The 21,868-nt window shown below is 39.7% G+C and overlaps 3 non-coding genes across 3 annotated transcripts; 2 read left to right on the top strand and 1 right to left on the bottom strand.

Annotated features, from left to right (window-relative positions):
- Nucleotides 1–4,461: 4,461 nt before the first annotated feature.
- On the top strand, nucleotides 4,462–4,569 carry LOC148576549 (small nucleolar RNA R71). Its single transcript, XR_015903772.1, has one exon. It is a non-coding gene; the product is annotated as a small nucleolar RNA R71 (small nucleolar RNA).
- Nucleotides 4,570–12,086: 7,517 nt separating this feature from the next.
- LOC148576548 (small nucleolar RNA R71) lies at nucleotides 12,087–12,193 on the bottom strand. The gene has a single exon (XR_015902989.1). It is a non-coding gene; the product is annotated as a small nucleolar RNA R71 (small nucleolar RNA).
- A 9,269-nt stretch (nucleotides 12,194–21,462) lies between these two features.
- LOC148576547 (small nucleolar RNA R71) lies at nucleotides 21,463–21,569 on the top strand. Its single transcript, XR_015902868.1, has one exon. It is a non-coding gene; the product is annotated as a small nucleolar RNA R71 (small nucleolar RNA).
- The last annotated feature ends 299 nt before the right edge of the window (nucleotides 21,570–21,868 follow it).

Genomic DNA, 21,868 nt, shown 5'->3' with positions numbered 1-21,868 from the left:
CCAATGACTACGTTGAACATCATGTAGACTGCTTGTGGTTGTCAGGCACACGGATCTTGGCTAAGCGAGTAACGAAGATAGTGGGTGATTGTCACGGGTCACCCTTTCATTCTGACTTAACTGAATTAAGTACGAGAGTATATCTTGGAGAAGAAGTAAGTGTGAATTGAAAGAGAAACAATAGTACTTGCATTAATTCATGAAGAACAGCAGAGCTCTGCACCTTAATCTATGAGGTGTAGAAACTCCACCGTAGAAAATATATAAGAGAAAAAGGTCTAGGCATGGCCGTGTGGCCAGCCTCCAAATGTGAAAAATGGCATAAGATCCCCTTGAATACAATAGTAAAAAGTGCTATTTATACTAAAACTAGTTACTAAGGATTACAGAAAATAAGTAACTAAGTGCAGATAGTGCAGAAATCCACTTCCGGGGCCAACTTTTTGTGTGCTTGGGCTGAGCATTGAGCTTTACACGTGCATAGGCCTTTTCTAGAGTTAAACACCAGCTTAGATCCCAGTTTGGGCGTTTAACTCCAGTTGTGGTGCCAGTTCTGGCATTTTACGCCAGAAAAGGGTCTCTGGCTAGCGTTTAAATGCCAGTTTGGGCCATCAAATCTCGGATAAAGTATGGACTATTATTCATTGCTGGAAAGCCTAAGATGTCTACTTTCCAACGCAATTGAGAGCACGCCAATTCGGCTTCTGTAGCTCCAGAAAATCCACTTCGAGTGCAGGAGGGTCAGAATCCAACAACATCTGCAGTCCTTTCTCAGCCTCTGAATCAGACTTTTGCTCAGGTCCCTCAATTTCAGCCAGAAAATACCTGAAATTACAGAAAAACACACAAACTCATAGTAAAGTCCAGAAATGTGATTTTTGCATAAAAACTAATAAAAATATAATAAAAAGTAACTAAAACATACTAAAAACTACCTAAAAACAATGCTAAAAAGCGTATAAATTATCCGCTCATCACAACACCAAACTTAAATTGTTGCTTGTCCCCAAGAAACTAAAAACAAAATAGGATAAAATTAAAAGAAGAGAAAGTATAATAAATTTTAAAATATCAATGAAGCTTAGTTCCGATTAGATGAGCGGGACTAGTAGCTTTTTGCTTCTGAACACTTTTGGCATCTCACTTTATCCTTTGAAGTTCAGAATGATTGGCATCCATAGTATATCAGAATTCAGATAGTGTTATTGATTCTCCTAGTTTAGTATGTTGATTCTTGAACACAGTTACTTTATAAGTCTTAGCCGTGACCCTAAGCATTTTGTTTTCTAGTATTACCACCGGATACATAAATGCCACGGACACATAACTGGGTGAACCTTTTCAGATTGTGACTCAGCTTTGCTAGAGTCCCCAGTTAGAGGTGCCCATAATTCTTAAGCACACTCTTTTTGCTTTGGATCACGACTTTAACCACTCAGTCTCAAACTTTTCACTTGGACCTTCATGACACAAGCACATGGTTAGGAACAGCTTGATTTAGCCTCTTAGGCCAGGATTTTATTCCTTTGAGCCCTCCTATCCACTAATGCTCAAAGCCTTGGATCCTCTTTACTCTTGCCTTTTAGTTTAAAGGGTTACTGGCTTTTTCTGCTTACTTTTTCTTTTTCTTTATTTTTTGCATTTTTTTCTGCAAGCTTTGTGTTTTTCACTGCTTTTTCTTGCTTCAAGAATCAATTTTATGATTTTTCAGATTATCAATAACTTTTCTCTTTTTTCATTATTCTTTCAAGAGCCAACAATTTTAACATTCATAAACTTCACTATAAAAAATATGCACTGTTCAAGCATTCATTCAGAAAACAAAAAGTATTGCCACCACATCAAAATAATTAAACTATTTTCAAGATAGAATTCGAAATTCATGTACTTCTTTTTCTGTTTTAGAAAATATTTTTCATTTAAGGAAGGTGAAAGATTCATAGAACATTCATAACTTTAAGACATAGACACTAAACACTAATGATCATGTAATGAAGACACAAACATAGTCAAAACATAAAGCATAAAAGCCGAAAACAGAAAAGAAAATAAACAAGGAAATTAAAGAACGAGTCCACCTTAGTGATGGCGGCTAGTTCTTCCTCTTGAAGATCCTATGGAGTGCTTGAGCTCATCAATATCTCTTCCTTGCCTTTGTTGCTCTTCTCTCATGGCCTTTTGGTGCCATTAATGGTTATGGAAAAATAAAAAGCAGAGCTTTTTTTCCATACCAAACTTAAAAGGTTTACTCGTCCTCGAGCAAAAGAAGAAAGAAAGGACTAGAGGAAGAAGAGATGGGGGAGATGAAGGTGATTGGTGGAGGTTATTTTGGGGAAAAATATTATGGAAAGGTGTGAAAAGGAGAGAGAGTGAGTTGGGGTAAGTGGGGATCCTGTGGGGTTCACAGATCCTGAAATGTCAAGGAATTCTGGTCCCTGCACCTTTCTGGCATTTAAACGCCCCTGGACAGCCCTTTCTGGCCTTTAAACGCCTGTCTGCTGCCTTTCCTGGCGTTAAACGCCAAGCTGATGCCTCTTTCTGGCGTTTAACGCCCAGAATGCTGCCAGACTGGGCGTTAAACGCCCATTCTGCTATCCTTACTGGCGTTTAAACGCCAGTAAGCCTGTCCTCCAGGATGTGCTGTTTTTGATTCCGCTTTAATTTTGCAGCTGTTTTTGTGACTCTACATGATCATCAACCTAAAGAAAACATAAAATAACAATAGAAAATGAAATGAAAAAGTAATTAACATAGATAAATAAGATTGTGTTGCCTCCCAATAAGCGCTTCTTTAATGTCAATAGCTTGACTGTGAGCTCTTAGAGAGCTTCACAGAGACTCAGAGCTTAACGGTGGCCTCCCAACACCAAACTTAGAAGTTGAGTGTGGGGGCTCTATTTGACTCTGTATTGAGAGAAGATTTTCATTCTTCTTCTCCATGGTTACAGGGGAAGATCCTTGAGCTTTAAACACAAGGTAGTCCTCATGCAATTGCAAGACCAACTCTCCTCTGTCCACATCAATCACAACTCTTGCTGTGGCTAGAAAGGGCCTTCCAAGGATGATGCATTCATCCTCATCCTTCCCAGTGTCTAGGATTATGAAGTCAGTAGGGATGTAAAGGCCTTCAACCTTCACTAAGACATCCTCTACAAGTCCATAAGCCTATTTGATTGATTTGTCTGCCATTTCTAGTGATATTTTTACAGCTTGTACCTCAAAGATCCCCAGTTTTTCCATTACAGAGAGTGGTATGAGGTTAATACTTGACCCCAGGTCACACAGAGCCTTCTCAAAGGTCATGGTGCCTGTGGTACAAGGTATTAAGAACCTTCTGGGATCCAGTTTCTTCTGAGGTAATTTCTGCTGAACCAAGGCATTCCGTTCATTGATGAGAAATGGAGGTTCATCCTCCCAAGTCTCATTACCAAATAAGTTGGCATTCAGCTTCATGATTGCTCCTAGATACTGAGCAACTTGCTCTTCAATAATATCTTCATCCTCTTCAGAGGAAGAATACTCATTAGAGCTCATGAATGGCAACAGTAAGTTCAGTGGAATCTCTATGGTCTCTGTATGAGCCTCAGATTCCTTTGGTTCCTCATTAGGGAACTCCTTAGTGGTTAGTGGACGTCTATTGAAGTCTTCCTCACTGGAAATCACTGCCTCTTCCTCCTCTATAGGTTTGGCCACTTTGGATATATTGATGGCCTTGCACTCTCTCTTTGGATTCTCTTCTGTATTGCTTGGGAGAGTACTAGGAGGGACTTCAGTAACTTTTTTACTCAGCTGACCCACTTGTGCCTCCAAATTTCTGATGGAGGACCTTCTTTCAGTCATAAAACTAAGAGTGGTCTTAGATAGATCAGAGACTATGGTTGCTAAGTCAGAGAGGCTCTGCTTAGAATTCTCTGTCTGTTGCTGAGAAGATGATGAAAAAGGCTTGCTATTGCCAAACCTATTTCTCCCATCATTATTATTATTGAAGCCTTGTTGAGGCTTCTGTTGATCCTTCCATGAGAAATTTAGATGATTTCTCCATGAAGGATTATAGGTGTTTCCATAGGATTCTCCCATGTAATTCACCTCTTCCATTGCAGGATTCTCAGGGTCATAAGCTTCTCCTTCAGAGGAGGCTTCTTTAGTACTGCCAGATGCAGCTTGCAATCCAGTCAGATTCTGAGAAATCATATTGACTTGCTGAGTCAATATTTTGTTCTGAGCCAATATGGCATTCAGAGTATCAATCTCAAGAACTCCTTTCTTCTGAGTCATCCCATTATTCACGGGATTTCTTTCAGAAGTATACATGAACTGGTTATTTGCAACCATTTCAATGAGTTCCTGGGCTTCTACAGGTGTTTTCTTCAGATGAAGAGATCCACCAGCAGAGTGGTCCAATGACATCTTGGACAATTCAGACAGACCATCATAGAATATACATAAGATGCTCCATTCTGAAAGCATGTCAGAAGGACACCTTCTGATCAATTACTTGTATCTTTCCCAAGCTTCATAGAGGGATTCACCTTCCTTCTGTCTGAAGGTTTGGACTTTCACTCTAAGCTTGCTCATCTTTTAAGGTGGAAAGAATTTGGCCAAGAAAGTATTGACCAACTTTTCGCAACAGTTTAGGCTTTCTTTAGGTTGTGAGTCCAACCATATCCTAGCTCTGTCTCTTACAGCAAAGGGGAAAAGCAGAAGTGTGTAGACCTCGGGATTAACCCCATTGGTCTTAACAGTGTCACAGATTTGCAAGAATTCAACTAAGAACTGATGCGGATCTTCCAATGGAAGTCCATGAAACTTGCAGTTCCACTGCATTAGAGAAACTAATTGAGACTTAAGCTCAAAGTTGTTTGCTCCAATGGCTGGAATTGAGATGCTTCTTCCATAGAAGTTGGAAGCTGGTGCAGTGAAGTTACCAAGCATCTTCCTTGCATCTCTAGCATTGTTGTTGGGTTCGGCTGCCATGTCTGCTTCTTTTTCGAAATTTTCTGTAAGGTCCTCTCCAGAGTGTTGTGCTTTAGCTTCTCTTAGCTTCCTCTTTAAAGTCCTTTCAGGTTCAGGATAAGCTTCAACAAGAATTTCCTTATCCTTGTTCCTGCTCATATGAAAAAGAAGGGAACAAAGAGAGAATGGGAATCCTCTATGTCACAGTATAGAGATTCCTTTATGTGAGTATAAGAATAGAAGAATAGAAGAATGAGAAGAGAGAGGAGATGAGTAATTCGAACAAAGAAAAGAGAGAGGGGTTCAAATTATGAGTAGAAGAGAAGTGTTAGTGATTAAAAAAATAAATAGAAAGGGATGAGGGAGAGAGTATTCTAATTTTTTAAGTAAAATAAAAGAAAAATATTTTTGTTTTTATTTTAATTATTTAGTTAGTGTTCGGAAATATTAAAAGAAATAAAATAAATTTAGAATTTAAAATAATTAGTTAATTAAAAAGAATTTTGAAAAAGTGGTTAGTTGTTTTCGAAAATGAGAAGTGAAAAAGTAGTTAGGTGGTTTTGAAAAAGATAAGAAATAGTAAACTTTTTTTTTAAAATTAAAACAAACAAGTCAAGTAGTTAGTTGAAAAAGATTTGAAAATAAATTTTGAAAAGATAAGAAGTTAGAAAAAGATTTTGAAATTAAAATTTTAAAAAGATATGATTAAAATTTATTTTGAAAAAGATTTGAAAAAGAAATTAAAAAGATTTGATTTTGAAAAAGATTTGAAAAGATAAAGTTTTTAAATTGAAATTTTTGACTTGACTAACAAGAAACAACTAAATTTTAAAAATTTTTGACCAAGTCAACTCAAAATTTCGAAAATTATGAGAAGAATAAGGAAAAGATATTTTTTTGACTTTTGAATTTTTAATGAGGAGAGAAAAAAATAACAAAATGAAACAAAACATAAAAATTTAAGATCAAAACAAATAATGCATGCAAGAACACTTTGAATGTCAAGATGAACACCAAGAATACCTTGAAGATCATGATGAATATCAAGAACATATTTTTGAAAATTTTTAAGAAAAGAAAGACATGCAAGACACCAAACTTAAGAACTTTTGTACTAGGGACACTAACAATTTGAAAATTCACAAGAAAAACAAGAAAAGACACAAAACAAGAAAAATTAAAGATCAAACAAGGAAAATCATCAAGAGCAACTTGAAGATCAAAGAAGAACACAATGCATGAATTGTCGAAAATCTAAGAAAAATTAAAAACATGCAGTTGAAACCAAACTTAAAATTTGACACTAGACTCAAACAAGAAACATAAAATTTATTTTTTGGTTTTATGATTTTATTAAAATTTTTTTGTATTTTTTTTCGAAATTATTTTGGAAAAAGAAAATAAAGAAATTCAAAATTTTTAATAAGAATTCCAGGATTCATGCAATGTTAGTCTAAAGCTTCGGTCCAAAAGAATTAGACATGGCCAAATGGCCAGCCAAGCTTTAGCATAGTATTACATACAACAATCCAATAAATAAGAATCCAAAGGCTCCTGCAATGATAAGTGGAAACCTCAGTCCAAAAGATTAGACATGGCTTAATAGCCAGCCAGGCTTCAAGATATCATCATGGAGCTCTAAGGTGGAATTCATTCTTAAAAATTTTTATGAATTTTTCGAAAACTAAATTTTTTTTCGAAAATAAAAATAAGAAGTTTAAACATAAAATAAAATTACCCAATCTAAGCAACAAGATGAACCGTCAGTTGTTCAAACTCGAACAATCCCCGGCAACGGCGCCAAAAACTTGGTGCACGGAATTGTGATCACACTTTTCACAACTCCGGTACAACTAACCAGCAAGTGCACTGGGTCGTCCAAGTAATAAAACGTTACGCGAGTAAGGGTCGATCCTACGGAGATTGCCGGCTTGAAGCAAGCTATGGTCATCCTGTAAATCTTAGTCAGGCGGATTCAAATGGTTATGAGTTTTGATAATTGAAAGATAAATAAAACGTAAATTAAAATAAGGATACTTATGTAATTCATTGGTGGGAATTTCAGATAAGCGTTCGGAGATGCTTTGTTGCTTCTGAACCTCTACTTTCCCATTGTCTTCATCCAATCATGCGTGCTCCCTTCCATGGCAAGCTGTATGTTGGTGGATCACCATTGTCAATGGCTACCATCCGTCCTCTCAGTGAAAATGGCCCAGGTACGGTTTTTGTACGGCTAATCAACTGTCAAATTTCTCGTCTTGGATGAAAAATACCAGGCACAGCTACCGCATCTGTCGGTTCTCACTTGTGTCAGAATAGGATCTCTCTATCCTTTTTCACACTATCACTGCACCCAACATTCGTGAGTTTGAAGCTCATCACAGTCATCCCGTCCCAGATCCTACTCGGAATACCACAGACAAGGTTTAGACTTTTCGGATCTCAGGAATGCTTCCAATTGGTTCTAGCCTCCACCACGAAGGTTCTAATCTCACGGATTCGAATGCTCTATTGTCAGGAGAGGCAAGTCAAATCCGTGGATCAGAGACCTAAGAGATTATACTCTAGCTGTTGTCCAATGACTACGTTGAACATCATGTAGACCGCTTGTGGTTGTCAGGCACGCGGATCTTGGCTAAGCGAGTAATGAAGATAGTGGGTGATTGTCATGGGTCACCCCTTCATTCTGACTTAACTGAATTAAGTACTAGAGTATATCTTGGAGAAGAAGTAGGTGTGAATTGAAAGAGAAACAACAATACTTGCATTAATTCATGAAGAACAGCAGAGCTCCACACCTTAATCTATGAGGTGTAGAAACTCAACCGTAGAAAATACATAAGAGAAAAAGGTCTAGGCATGACCGTGTGGCCAGCCTTCAAATGTGAAAAATGGCATAAGATCCCCTTGAATACAATAGTAAAAAGTGCTATTTATACTAAAACTAGTTACTAAGGATTACAGAAAATAAGTAACTAAGTGCAGATAGTGCAGAAATCTACTTCCGGGACCCACTTGGTGTGTGCTTGGGTTGAGCATTGAGCTTTACATGTGCATAGGCCTTTTCTAGAGTTAAACGCCAACTTGGATGCCAGTTTGGGCGTTTAACTCCAGTTCTGCCAGTTCCGGCGTTTTACGCCAAAAAGGGTCTCTGGCTGGCGTTTAAATGCCAGTTTGGGCCATCAAATGTCGGGCAAAGTATGAACTATTATACATTGCTGGAAAGCCCAAGATGTCTAATTTCCAACGCAATTGAGATCGTGCCAATTGGGCTTTTGTAGCTCCATAAAATTTACTTCGAGTGCAGGAGGGTCAGAATCCAACAGCATCTGCAGTCCTTTCTCAGCCTCTGAATCAGACTTTTGCTCATGTCTCTCAATTTCAGCCAGAAAATACCTGAAATTATAGAAAAACACACAAACTCATAGTAAAGTCTAGAAAAATGATTTTTACATAAAAACTAATAAAAATATAATAAAAAATAACTAAAACATACTAAAAACTACCTAAAAAAAATGCTAAAAAGCGTATAAATTATCCACTCATCAGTTGCTTTCACTTCTTGGATGTCAAGTCTTGGTGGTTGTATGATTTTTGAAGTTTTATCTTCATCAAGAGCCTTTTGAATTGATGATTCAATGAGCCCTTCATTTATGTAATTCTCTGTTTCACTTGAGTTTGGACTTCCTTGATTGTCTTCCTCACTTTCTTGTTCTTCACTTCCTCTTTTGCACTCAACATTTGATGTAATAGCACTTTCATGGAGGAGGATTGTTGTTCTTCCCAAGATTTTTTCATCTTCTCTTCATATCTTTCAATCACAGATTCAAGTGTTGAGAGTTTTTGGTTCATGGAAGTTTGTGGGAGTTGTGAGTTTTCATGTTCCCTTGTCAATCTCAAGTGGCTTCTGTAGATGTGCAGTTTCAGGTTTAAATACCTCCACCACCTCATTCTTTATCGAAATTTTGCTTGACACAACTGCCTCTTCTTTCTTCTCATTTGCTCTAAGTGCGCATCCATCTTCCTGAAGAGGGTCTCTGATGCCAGGGCATTTTGGCCAGTTTCACTGACCTTTTTCTTTACTCTTTTAGGATAGTTTCATGCATTTTCTTAGTAAATAAGCAAGTTTTGGGTAAATATATACTTACATCTTGATTCAAGAAAACATTGTGAACTTTACATGATTTCATGAGAATTATGCAGGAATTGAATGATAATATGGATGATGCATGATCTCATGACTTGAAACAAAGCTTTGATGCACCTTGTTTGTTTGATTTCAGGACAAAGGAAGCACAGAAGAGCCATGTTAGGAGCCACGTTAGTCTCACTAACGTGACCACTAACGTGGAAAGGAAGCAAGCTTGCAACGTTAGTGGAAAAAGTTACCACCAATAACGCCCTCGAATGCCATCATAGCCCACGTTAGTTGCCACATTAGTTACACTAACGTGGGAACTAACGTGGAAGAAAGGGGGAGCTCCAACGTTAGTGGTGAAAGTGAACACCACTAACGCCACACTAAGCCACGTTAAGAGCCACGTTAATCCAATTAACGTGGACTCTAACGTGAGGTAAAGAAGAGATTGCAAGCGTTAGTGACACTCACCTTTGTCACTAATGCTAGGCCAAGCTTGTATTGCCTACGTTAGTTGTCACGTTAAGACCACTAATGTGAAGGGTAATGTGGGGCAATAAATTATAGGCCAACGTTAGTGACACTCACCTTTGTCACTAACGTTGGAGATGGCAAGCATACCCACGTTAGTTACACTAACGTGGAGAAATAACGTGGGAAAGAGGGGCACTTTGAAACGTTAGTGACAAAGGTGATTGTCACTAACGCTCTCGAAGCTTGGGCATGCCCACGTTAAGGGCCACGTTAGTTACACCAATGTGGACCATTAACGTGGAAGAAAGGGATAAGAAGCAACGTTATTGGTAAAATTGAGTGCCAATAACGTTTGCAAAGGACTAAGTGGCCACGTTAGTGGTCACGTTAGTACCACTAACGTTGAAGTTAACGTGGATCATTTAGTTTGCAATGTTAGTGACAAAGTTATCGTCACTAACGCTCTCGAACCTAAATTTACACTTAACGTTAACGCCATTAACGTCCTAACTAACTTCCCATCATGCCTAACTCACACTTTCTTTGCAAGCAAAGCTGAGCCCACTAGAGACTGTAACTGCTTCAATTGAAGATCAAAGGCCCATATTCAAGACTTGAAGAGCTAACTAGAAGATCTGAAGAGTAGTATATATAGGGATAGTTTTGAATTGAAATGGAGATCGGGAACTTGAGAACTATACTCTGTTTATTTTACTTTCTCTGCAACTTCTAATTTATTTTTCAGAATGTACTTTTCATTTTTGCTTTCCATTTCCAGAGCTTTGAACAACTAAACCCCTTTTCATTGGGTTAGGGAGCTCTGTTGTAATTTGATGGATCAATAATAGTTTTCATTATTTTTCTTCTTTCTTTTCTCTTGATTTTACTAGAAAGCTTTCGTTCTTCATCCAATTGGTTAGCTATCTTGGAAGAGAAGCTCTCCATAATTGGATCTCCTCTGAACCTTGGAAGAGGAATGAGGAGATCATGCTAGAAATGCTTTCTCATGCTGGACCAAATTGGGGTTTGGATGGATATAGTGACATATAATTCTACCAACACTTTGATTTGGGAATGCATGTGGTATAATCAGTGACCAAACTTCATCTCTTCCCATGAGCAATTAAATCAAGGAATTGGGCAATTGTTCAAGCTTAGAGAGATTGAGTTGCCAAGGAATTGGAATCCAACCACTTAAGATTGCCAAGGAGATCAATGAATGCATTGATTGAGGAAGAGATGAAAATGAACTTGATTCGGAGAATGCAACATCTCCTAAGCCCAATGAATCCCCCATTTCTGATCTTACCCATTCTCTTTATTTTCTACCATTTACTTTTCTGCTCATCTTCCCAATTCCCCATTTAAGATTCTGCAATTTACTTTATGCCATTTACATTCTGCCATTTATTTCCAGCATTTACATTTTCTGTTATTTACTTTCCCGCCATTTAATTTTCTGCAATTCCTCAACTCAATTTCTACTTAGCTCAACTAGAACATTCCTCTAATTAAAGTTGCTTGACCAATCAATCCCTGTGGGATTCGACCTCACTCTATTGTGAGTTTTTACTTGACGACAATTCGGTATACTTGTCGAAGGGAAATTTGTTGAGAGACAAGTTTCTATGCATCAAGTTTATGGCGCCGTTGCTGGGGATTGATTTTGTATCGACAATGATTAAGTTGGAGGATAACTAGATTGAGCATTTTTCTTTTGTTTTGTTTAATTTCATTTGAGTGATTTACTTTCAGTTTTAGTTATTTTATTTCCTTTATCCCTTACCAATTTTTTTGTGTTTTTCGCCATTGTTTACAAGTCAGTTAACTAACCCACTAACTGTTTGATATATTGCATCACTCAAACTAACAGCCATTCTAACAAGAGTAATTTCCATTCAATTTCTCTCTTGCTTTTTGCCTTGTTGGTTGTATGACAGGTAGAAGAAGCGGGGCTTCAACTTCCTTTGATTCTAAACCTGAGAGGACCTTCCTTAGATTAAGGAGGGAAGCAAGAGGAAAGAGAGTCGTTGGTGTTGAGGAAGAGGAAGAGTATTTTGAACCAGACATGAAGGAGAATATGGAGAACCACCATGAAGAAGAGGCCCACAACCATGCCAGAGAAGGTCCAGTGAATCATGCTGGGCAAGAGAGAAGAGTTCTAGGATCTTATATCAATCCAAACCCAGGAAACTGTGGAAGTAGCATCCAAAAGCCAACCATACATGCCAATAACTTTGAACTAAAACCCCAGCTCATCACCCTCGTTCAGAACAACTGTGCATTCGGAGGAAGTGCCCAAGAAGACCCCAATCAACATCTCACTACCTTCCTAAGGATATGTGATATTGTGAAGTCTAATGGTGTTCATCCTGACACTTATAGGTTGCTTCTGTTTCCCTTCTCACTCAAGGATAAAGCATCTAAATGGCTGGAATCCTTCCCGAAGGAGAGTCTGACAACCTGGGAAGATGTGGTAAACAAATTCTTGGCGAGATTCTATCCTCCTCAAAGATTCAACAGGTTGAGAACTGAGGTACAAACCTTCAGGCAACAAGATGGTGAAACTCTCTATGAAGCATGGGAGAGGTTTAAGGACTTGATAAGAAGGTGCCCGCCAGATATGTTCAATGAATGGGTGCAGTTACACATTTTCTATGAGGGTCTTTCTTATGAATTAAAGAAGGTAGTGGACCACTCATCCGGGGGATCTCTGAACAAGAAGAAGACCGTTGAAGAAGCCATAGATGTTATAGAGACTGTAGCTGAGAATGACTACTTCTATGCTTCTGAAAGGGGCAATACGCGAGGAGTAATAGAGCTGAACAACATGGATGCACTGCTGGCTCAAAACAAGATGATCACCAAGAAGCTAGCTGACCTTACCAAGAAGAAGGAAAGGAACCAAGTGGCAACATTTCCCACCTCATCAGCAGCATCAGAAGGAGTGAATGCAGAGGACGAGGGTGACCAGGAACAAGCCAACTACATTGGAAACTCACCCAGGCAGACCCATGATCCATACATCAAAACTTATAATCCTGGTTGGAAGAACTACCCAAATTTTGGGTGGGGAAATCAACAAGATCAAGGCCAAGATCAGAGACGTCACAACCCCAACAACAATGCAACTCATCAACATTCCACACAGAGATCATATCAGCACCCATCCAATAATACCTCCCAACATCCATATCAAAACCAAAATGGCCCTTCTCATCCCTCTAATCTCAACCCACCATCACCATCCGAAGATAGACTCTCAAGGATTGAGACTCTACTTGAACGTATATACAAAGAAGTTCAAGACAGTAAAATATTCCAAGAGGAAGTGCGATCCAACATGCAGAATCAAGATGTTGCCATCAAGAAACTTGAAACATAAATTGGCTACCTATTTAAGCAAGTTCCCAGCCACAACCTTTACAGCAACACTGATTCAAACCCAAGGAAGGAGTGTCAGGCTATCACCCTCAGAAGTGGGAAGGAATTGAAGGAGACCTCCAAGAAACCACAAGAGAAGAACTCAAATGAAAAGGAAAAGGAACAAGAAGAAGTTCAAGTTCCCACTTCTAATTCATATCAAGAAGGAGAAGTGCTGAAGCCATACATTCCAAAAGTCCCATACCCTCTTTAATTGAAGACGGGGGATGACAGCCAATTCTCAAGATTTTTAGAAATCTTCAAGAAACTACAGATTAATATACCCTTTGCTGAAGCAATAGAGCAAATGCCGCTCTATGCCAAGTTCTTGAAGGAGTTGATGACCAAGAAGAGAAGCTGGAAGAACAACGAGACTGTGGTACTAACCGAAGAATGTAGTGCCATCATTCAGCATAAACTACCCCAGAAATTGAAGGATCTTGGGAGCTTCCATATTCCTTGTATTATAGGGGAAATCACAGTGGAAAAGGCTCTATGTGATTTAGGAGCCAGCATAAATCTGATGTCTGTAGCAATGATGAGAAAAAATGAGGATTGAGGAGGCCAAGCCAACAAAAATGGCCCTGCAACTGGCAGACCGATCATTCAAGTTTCCTCACGGAATAGTAGAAGACTTGTTGGTGAAGGTAGGAGACTTTATCTTCCCAGCAGTCTTTGTAGTGTTGGATATGAAGGAAGGAGCCAAGGCTTCTATCATCCTGGGAAGACCATTCTTAGCCACTGCCGGAGCTATCATTGATGTCCAAAAGGGTGAACTTACCCTTAGACTACACAATGAGAAGATGATATTCAATGTGTTTAAGGCCATGAGTTACCCACAAGAACCATTGGGAGAATGTATGAGGTTGGATTCACTGGAAGATGCAGTACAAAAGACTTTTGAAGAAGAAGAACTTGAGGGGCTAACAGAAGAAGAGGAATTAACATCAAGCAAAGAGGTTGCAACAGCTGAGTTTCGTGTTCAGGGCACACTAGAGGAGGAGAATGAAAGAAAAGAAGCACCCAAACTTGAACTAAAGGCGCTGCTGCCCACTCTCAAATATGCATATTTAGGAGAGAATGAAAGTTACCCAGTGATCATAAACTCAGCCCTCAGCCAAGAACAAGAGGAGGAACTACTCCAAGTATTACAAAAGCATAAGGATGCTATTGGATAGACCCTCGCTGACTTGAAAGGAATCAGTTTGGCCATATGCATGCATAAGATACTGTTGGAAGATGATGCCAAACCCTCCATCCAACCCCAAAGGAGGCTGAACCCAGTCATGAAAGAAGTAGTACAGAAAGAAGTCATAAAGCTGTGGCAGGGAGGAGTAATCTACCCAATTTCGGATAGCCCATGGGTCAGTCCCGTCCAAGTGGTCCCCAAGAAAGGAGGAATCACTATAGTACCCAATGAAAAGAACGAACTCATCCCTGCAAGAACGATCACAGGATGGAGGATGTGAATAGACTATAGAAAACTCAATGAAGCTACAAGAAAAGATCACTTCCCACTCCCCTTCATGGATCAGATGCTGGAAAGACTTGCAGGGCACGCATATTACTGTTTTCTAGATGGTTACTCAGGATATAATCAAATAGTGGTTGATCTGAGAGACCATGAGAAAACATCATTTACTAGCCCATATGGAGTGTTTGCATACAGGCGCATGCCATTTGGGCTACGTAATGCTCCTGCAACGTTTCAACGCTGCATGCTTTCTATCTTCTCAGATATGATAGAGAAATTCATTGAAGTCTTTATGGATGACTTTTCAGTATTTGGGAATTTCTTTCCTAATTGCTTAAATCACCTTGCCTTGGTATTAAAAAGATTTCAAGAGACCAAATTGGTCTTGAATTGGGAAAAATGCCACTTTATGGTGACAGGAGGAATAGTCCTTGGCCATAAAGTTTCTAACCAAGGCATTGAGGTAGACAGAGCTAAGGTGGAACTCATTGAAAAATTATCCCCACCAAGTGATGTCAAGGCAATTAGGAGCTTTTTAGGGCATGCTGGCTTTTACAGAAGGTTTATTAAAGATTTTTCAAAGATAGCCAAGCCCTTAAGCAATCTCCTTGTATCTGATACACCATTTGTCTTTGATGAGAAGTGCATGCTAGCATTTGAAAACTTGAAAAAGAGGCTGTCCTCCGCCTCTATCATTTTCCCACCTGATTGTCTTAACGTGACCACTAACGTGGGCAATGTTGGCTTAGTCCAACGTTAGTGACAAAGGTGAGTGTCACTAACATTGGCATTGTTTGCCCCTTCCACGTTGGAGTTCACGTTAACTAAGTTTACGTGACTCTTAACGTGGCCAATTGCCAATTTTGGAGTGTTAGTGGTATTCACTTTTACCACTAACGCTGGAGCTCCCTTTTCTTCCACGTTAATGTAGTTAACGTGGCAATTAACATGGGCTATGATGGCTTCGAAAGCGTTATTGGTGATCACTTTTCTCATTAACGTTGTGAGTTTATTCCCATTCCACGTTAGTGGTCACGTTAATTGGATTAACGTGGTTGCTAACGTGGCTCTTCCTTGCTTCCTTTGTCCTAAAATCAAGCAAATACAATGCATCAAAGCTCTAATCCAAGTTATGATATCATGCATAATCTATTTTATCATTCAATTCCTGCATAATTCTCATAAAATGATGTAAAAAATCATAGTGTTGCTTGAATCAAGATGTAAGTGATTATCTACCCAAAACTTGCTTATTTCCTAAGAAAGTGCATGAAACTACCCTAAAACAATAAAGAAAAGGTCAGTGAAACTGGCCAAAATTCCCTGGCATCACAACACCAAACTTAAAGCTTGCTTGTCCCTAAGCAAGTACTGAAACATGAGAATGATGAATGAAATGACAAGAAGAATGAATCATTATTGTGGAAATCATGTCCTTGGTTTTATGGGGTTTCATGCATAGCAACTTAGGTTCATTCCTTTACTGGCTTTTAGACCTTTATCATGCCCTGGAATACTCACTTAATTGCACCCTTTGAGACATTTATTTATTGATCCCTTTGTCTTTTCAAGGTTTATTACATCCTTAGGCTAAGTGTTCTGTGAGGGGGCGACTCTTTAAAATAAGCTTTCAGCCAACACTCCCGAACCAGTTGGTTCAAGGTGCTAGGTGTTGAAACACCCCTAAGGACTTACTCCCTCAAGTCTCTCTCCCCCATACATGCACACCACAGGCACATGGTTTGTTATTTTCTTTCCTTGAGGCCTTGGTGTCCAGCACCTCTTTGGGTTACTAAATGTTCTATAGCAAGTTTGCTCTTGATAGTGAATTTTCAGTTGATAATCCTGGGTTAGTTAACCCAAGTTACCAAGTGATGAAGCATTCCTAAGAACTTATTCATCCAAGCAGATCCTTGGTACAAGAGCACCACAGACACATCCCTCAAGATTCAAGCCCTTGGTGCCTAGCCTTAATTCTTATTACTTTTCTTTCTTTTTCAACTCTTATTGTTCTTTTCCTTTTTCTTATTAGGATCTTGTTATTTAGCTAGTCTCATGGGGTGTGTTTCAAGCATATGATTCAGGACAGATAGTTGCCTTCCTACCTTGTTGGTGAACCAACTTAGCTAATCTATTACCACACCACAAACTTAGGGACTTACTCCACAGTTTGAACATCACTCTGGTCTTTCATAGCATACATTCTCTTTTTTTTTTTATTTAAAAGGACAAGCATACAAGTGAGCAAGGTGTAGATGAAAACAGGACATTAGACTAGCAAGCCTAGACCTAAGCAATGAAAATACTAAAGACAGAATTGAAAATTCCTAAGCTACTATGGAAGCATGTTCTATCTCATACATGTTTTTCCTTATTTAAAACTTGAAAAAGATGGGATAATGAGGGAACTCCACCACCTTTTACTCATGGGGTTGCTCATGCTCTCCCTCTTGTTTGTCCTCTTTGTGTTTTTCTTGAGTGCTTGAACTTCCACTTCCCTTGCCTTTTCCAATCAACTTTTTCCAGAAGCCAGCATCTTCCATCTTCTTTTTCAATGTTTCCTTCTGCTGTTTCACCTTCCTTTCCTCTTGTTCTGTTAGATCTTTTTGGACTACATCATACCTAGGGATTGCAGAGTGTAGATTATGCATATGACTAGACATATAGTTCAACTTGGCTTGAGTGTTTATATTGAACTCCTCCCTATGTAGTTGCCGTCCTTCATTAAGTACGCTGAACTCATTGAATGCCTTCGTCTGAGCTAGCTGTCGTTGGTTGAGTTCTTGAAGGCGTTTGTCTTGATGCTCTTGCCTTTCAGTCACTTGATTGATGGCTTGAGTGAGCTGGGAGTAGTATTCCATTTGCTGTTTGTGCCACTCCCCTTGTTGATTCATCAAATTAGAAAAGAGTTCTTCTTGACGATCTATCCTTTGGGATTGAATGTGTAGTTATTGTTCCTGTCCCTCCATGTATCTCCTTGCTAGATCCTCAATGGCTCCTTGAATGTGATTCAGGTTTATGTTAGTTGGATCATAGTACTCTTCCTGTTGGTATTCTTCTTGATGAGGTTCTTCTTGGTGAGGTCCTTCCTGTGATGTTCTTTTCCTTATTTGGGGCCTTCTTTGCTGTTGGGTAGGTGTCACATAAGTTATACGCTGGAGCGTGACTAACCTCCCAGGGTTTATCCAATTTGGATTGCTGTCCTCGAAGACTACCTTGGCTTTCGTACACAGTCTAAGGATGGTGCTGGGGTACCAAAGTCTAGCACCCGGATCATTCTTCTCAGCTAACTCTTGAATCCCCTCAGCTATAATTTCATGCACATTGATGCCTCCACCCTTTATTAAGTAATGTACCATAGTAGCTCGAGTAGTGTTAACCTCAGAATTGTTCGCGGCTGGGAGGATAGATCTCCTCACGAGCTCAAACCATCCTTTGGCTTCCGGGATGAGGTCTCCTCTCCTGATGAACCGGGGTCTCCTATCCAATACCTTTCCCAGTCAGATTCTATAACACACATATCGTTCACAATTTCTTCAAGTTCATCATTGTCGGGGCCATTACTTATTCTTACATGATAACTGGGCTCATCAAAGTGTGGCGATTTCAGCTGAAGAGTCCTTGTTATGGCATTGGGGCTGAAGTCCACCTCTGTTCCTCTCACATAACTTTTGAAGGTGAGGGCCTTGGTTTTGTCTTCTCTGACCACATTTACATAGAACTCTTTGATGAGGTTTGCATTTATCTTTGCTTCTGGGTTCGTGAGCCTTTGCCAACCCCTTTGTTCAATCTTCTCTCGAATCTGTGGGCACTCATCCTCGTTGAACTGGAATGTTAACTCAGGCAATATCTTTTTGAGCTTTATCCGTTCAAATTCGAGTTCATAGAATGCAGTTTTGAATCTCTCTTCATCGAAAGGGATGATCTCCACCGGTTCCTTCCTCTTTTGCCTCTTGGAGCTTGATGATGCCATAAGTGACTTTTGAGATGTGAAGGTGTTGAGAATTATTGGTTAATGATGGAATTTGACCGGTTAAGATGGGGTGTAGTGAAGGGAGTGAGTGAGAGTGTTTTTGATGGGGTAAGAGGAGTTGGGTGTCAAAAGTGGGAAGTGTAAATGATGGAAATTGGAATGTGAACGGGAGTACGGACTAGGAACTATTTATATAGGGAGGTGGTGAGTGAATGAAAGGTGTGGATTGATGGAGTGGGTGTATGATAAACGGATGGGGTTTAGCATGGGATGAGCACAAGGATCATCAACTTTATGATGGGGTTGGTTCAGTTTCCAAGCGTGTTCTTCTTCCAATGTTGCATGGCAACATTTCCCAATGCATTCCCCTTTGAGACATGTGTATAGTCCCCTCCTTTTGAAGTGGCCGAAACCTCCTCCTTCAATTGTCCCATCAATTCTCCTACAAATAAAGGGATGTGATTAATGAAATTGTGGAAAGTGGCGGCAAAATTTAAAAGAAAAGAAAGAGTAACTACTTTTTAAAATTTTTGTTGTTAACTAACTAAGTGCTATTCATGAGTACAAACCAACTGACTAATTGATTTTCCATGTATGCAACATTGGTGACACCAAACTTAGTTTGTGGCCATGTGGAGTAAAAGGAATTGTTCAAGGTTCTAAGAGTGACATGATATGAATTACATTCATGTTCTCTTAGTGTGCCTTGAACACCAAACTTGTTCTTCACTATGTGTTGCAAAAAGGAAAGATTCAGTCAAGTGTATGTCAAAATTGATTTGGACTTCATGAACCTTGCATTATTAACTACTTTTAAAAGCATATAAAACATGGGTTGCTTCCCATGAAGCGCTTCTTTAGCGTCACTAGCTTGACGTTCTGCCCTTGTCAGGGTGGTTGGTAATGCTTCAGATCTTCCCCTGTTGCAGTAAACCTATATCCATTGGCTTCATCAAGGATCTCTACATGTTCTAGGGAGAGAACTTTGTTGATGGTGAAAACCTTAGGTAACTGAGATGGGATGGTGGGGAGATGAGGTGGGATATCTAGGAAGTAAGCTGAAATCGCTTTATCTCCTGGAGAGAAATCCTCTGTAGGGATCTTCTTGTTCCTCCATCTCCTTGGTGCCTTCTTCTTTGTTTCTTTTGTTGTTGCCCTGCTCTTTGTGGTCTCTTTTCCTAGGGAGATTTTGTTGATGGTCTCATATAATTCTGGTGGTTTTGGCTCCACTTGAGTTTCCTTTACCTGTGACACCTTCTGGCTGTTTTGCTTAACAACCAAAGGGATTCCCAGGTGTACATTTTGTGCTTCAGTGCTTGTTTCTTCCACCAGTGCTTTGTTGTGATCTTCCCTTGGTTCCTTGTTTTCCTGATCTACTTCTTGTGAGGGTTTGAAGACATTGAAGGCGAGTTGTTCATCATGTATCCTCAGTATTAGCTCTCCTCGCTCCACATCTATAAGTGCTCTGGCTGTAGCTAGGAACGGTCTTCCCAATATGATTGGGTGGATGTGACTCTCTTCCATTTCCAATATGACAAAATCTGTGGGAAGGAAGTAAGTTTCCACTTTCACCAACACATTTTCAACCACTCCTACTGCTTGTTTTTGAGTTTTGTCAGCCAGCCTGATGACTACGTCTGTGGGCATTAGCTCATTGATCTGCAGCTTCTTCATAAGGGATAAAGGCATTAAGTTGATGCTTGCTCGCAGGTCACAGAGTCCTTTATCAAACATTGTTTCTCCTATGGCACAAGGGATGTGAAAACTCCCTGGGTCCTTCCTTTTTGTAGGTAACTCTGGTTGAATGAGAGCACTGCACTCCTTATTCATCACTATTGTTTGCCCTCCTTTGAGTGAGATTTTCCTGGTCAGTAGCTCTTTCATATACTTAATGTATGAGGGCATTTGTTGGAGAGCCTTGATGAATGGTATGTTCACATGGAGAGATGCAAACATATCAAAGAATTTTGAGTATATTCTCTTTTCCACACCACCTTTGAGTTTTTGGGGAAAAGGTGCATAGAGTTCAGCATCTCCTTCTGTGAAATTTTGGTTTCTTGGTGACCCTCTTCCTGCTTCTCTGCTGAAGTGTCTCCAGAGTGTTCGAAGGGTTTGTTCAGCTCTTCCTCAGTCCCCTTATCACTTATAGTAACCATCTTGCAGTCTTCCCATCTTACTTTCTTTGCTTCACCTCTCGGGGTTTTCTCTGTGTCACTTGGGAAGCTGTCAGTAGGTTTGGGGATCTTCTTAGAAAGGTATCCCACTTGAAATTCCAACCTCTTGATGGTGTCTCTCTGGTTCTTGATATTGGCTCGCACATCCTCCTTGAACACTTTGTTATCTTGGATTTCCTTATATATGCCTTCAAGTAGAGTCTCAATCCTTGAGAGTCTATCTTCGGATGATGGAGAGTTGAGATTGGAGGGATGAGAAGGGCCATTTTAGCTTTGGTATGGATGTTAAGGTGTGTTGTTAGGTGGGTGTTGATATGATCTCTGTGGGGAATGTTGGTGAGCTGCATTGTTGTTGGGGTTGTGGCATCTCTGATCTTGGCCTTGGTCTTGTTGATTTTCCCACCCAAAGTTTGGGTGGTTCCTCCAACCAGGATTATAGGTTCCTCCAACCAGGATTATGGTTCATGGTTCTGCCTAGGTGAATTTCCAATGTAGTTGGCTTATTCCTGATCACCCTCTGCCTCTGCATTTACTCCTTCTTGAGCTGCTGTTGAGGTGGTGATTGCTGCCACTTGATTCCTCTCCATCTTCTTGGTAAGGTCAGCCAGCTGCTTGGTAATCAGCTTGTTCTGGGCCAGTAGTGCATCCACATTATTTAGCTCTATTACTCCTCTAGTGTTGCCTCTTTCAGAAGCATAGAAGTAGTCATTCTCAGCTACAGTCTCAATGACATCTATGACTTTTTCAATGGTCTTCTTCTTTGTTCAGAGATCCCCCGGATGAGTGGTCTACTGCCTTCTTTGATTCATAAGAAAGACCTTCATAGAAAATGTGTAACTGCACCCATTCATTGAACATATCTGGTGGGCACCTTCTTGTCAAGTCTTTAAATCTCTCCCATGCTTCATATAGAGTTTCACCATCTTGCTGCCTGAATGTTTGTACCTCAGCTCTCAACCTGTTGATTCTTTGAGGAGGATAGAATCTCGCCAAGAATTTATTCACCACATCTTCCCAAGTTGTTAACCTCTCCTTCGGGAAGGATTCTAGCCATTTTGATGCTTTGTCCTTAAGTGAAAAGGGGAACAGAAGTAGTCTGTAGGTGTCAGGATGAACACCATTAGACTTCACAGTATTACATATCCTCAGGAAGGTGGTTAGATGTTGATTGGGATCTTCTTGAACACTTCCTCTGAATGAACAGTTGTTCTGAACAAGGGTGATGAGCTGTGGCTTTAGTTCATAGTTGTTGGTATGTA

This window comes from Arachis ipaensis, chromosome B1, assembly GCF_059453495.1.
Source record: "Arachis ipaensis isolate K30076 ecotype BB chromosome B1, ASM5945349v1, whole genome shotgun sequence".
NCBI classification, from domain to species: Eukaryota; Viridiplantae; Streptophyta; class Magnoliopsida; order Fabales; family Fabaceae; genus Arachis; species Arachis ipaensis.
This window is presented reverse-complemented; position numbering and strand designations above follow the sequence as displayed.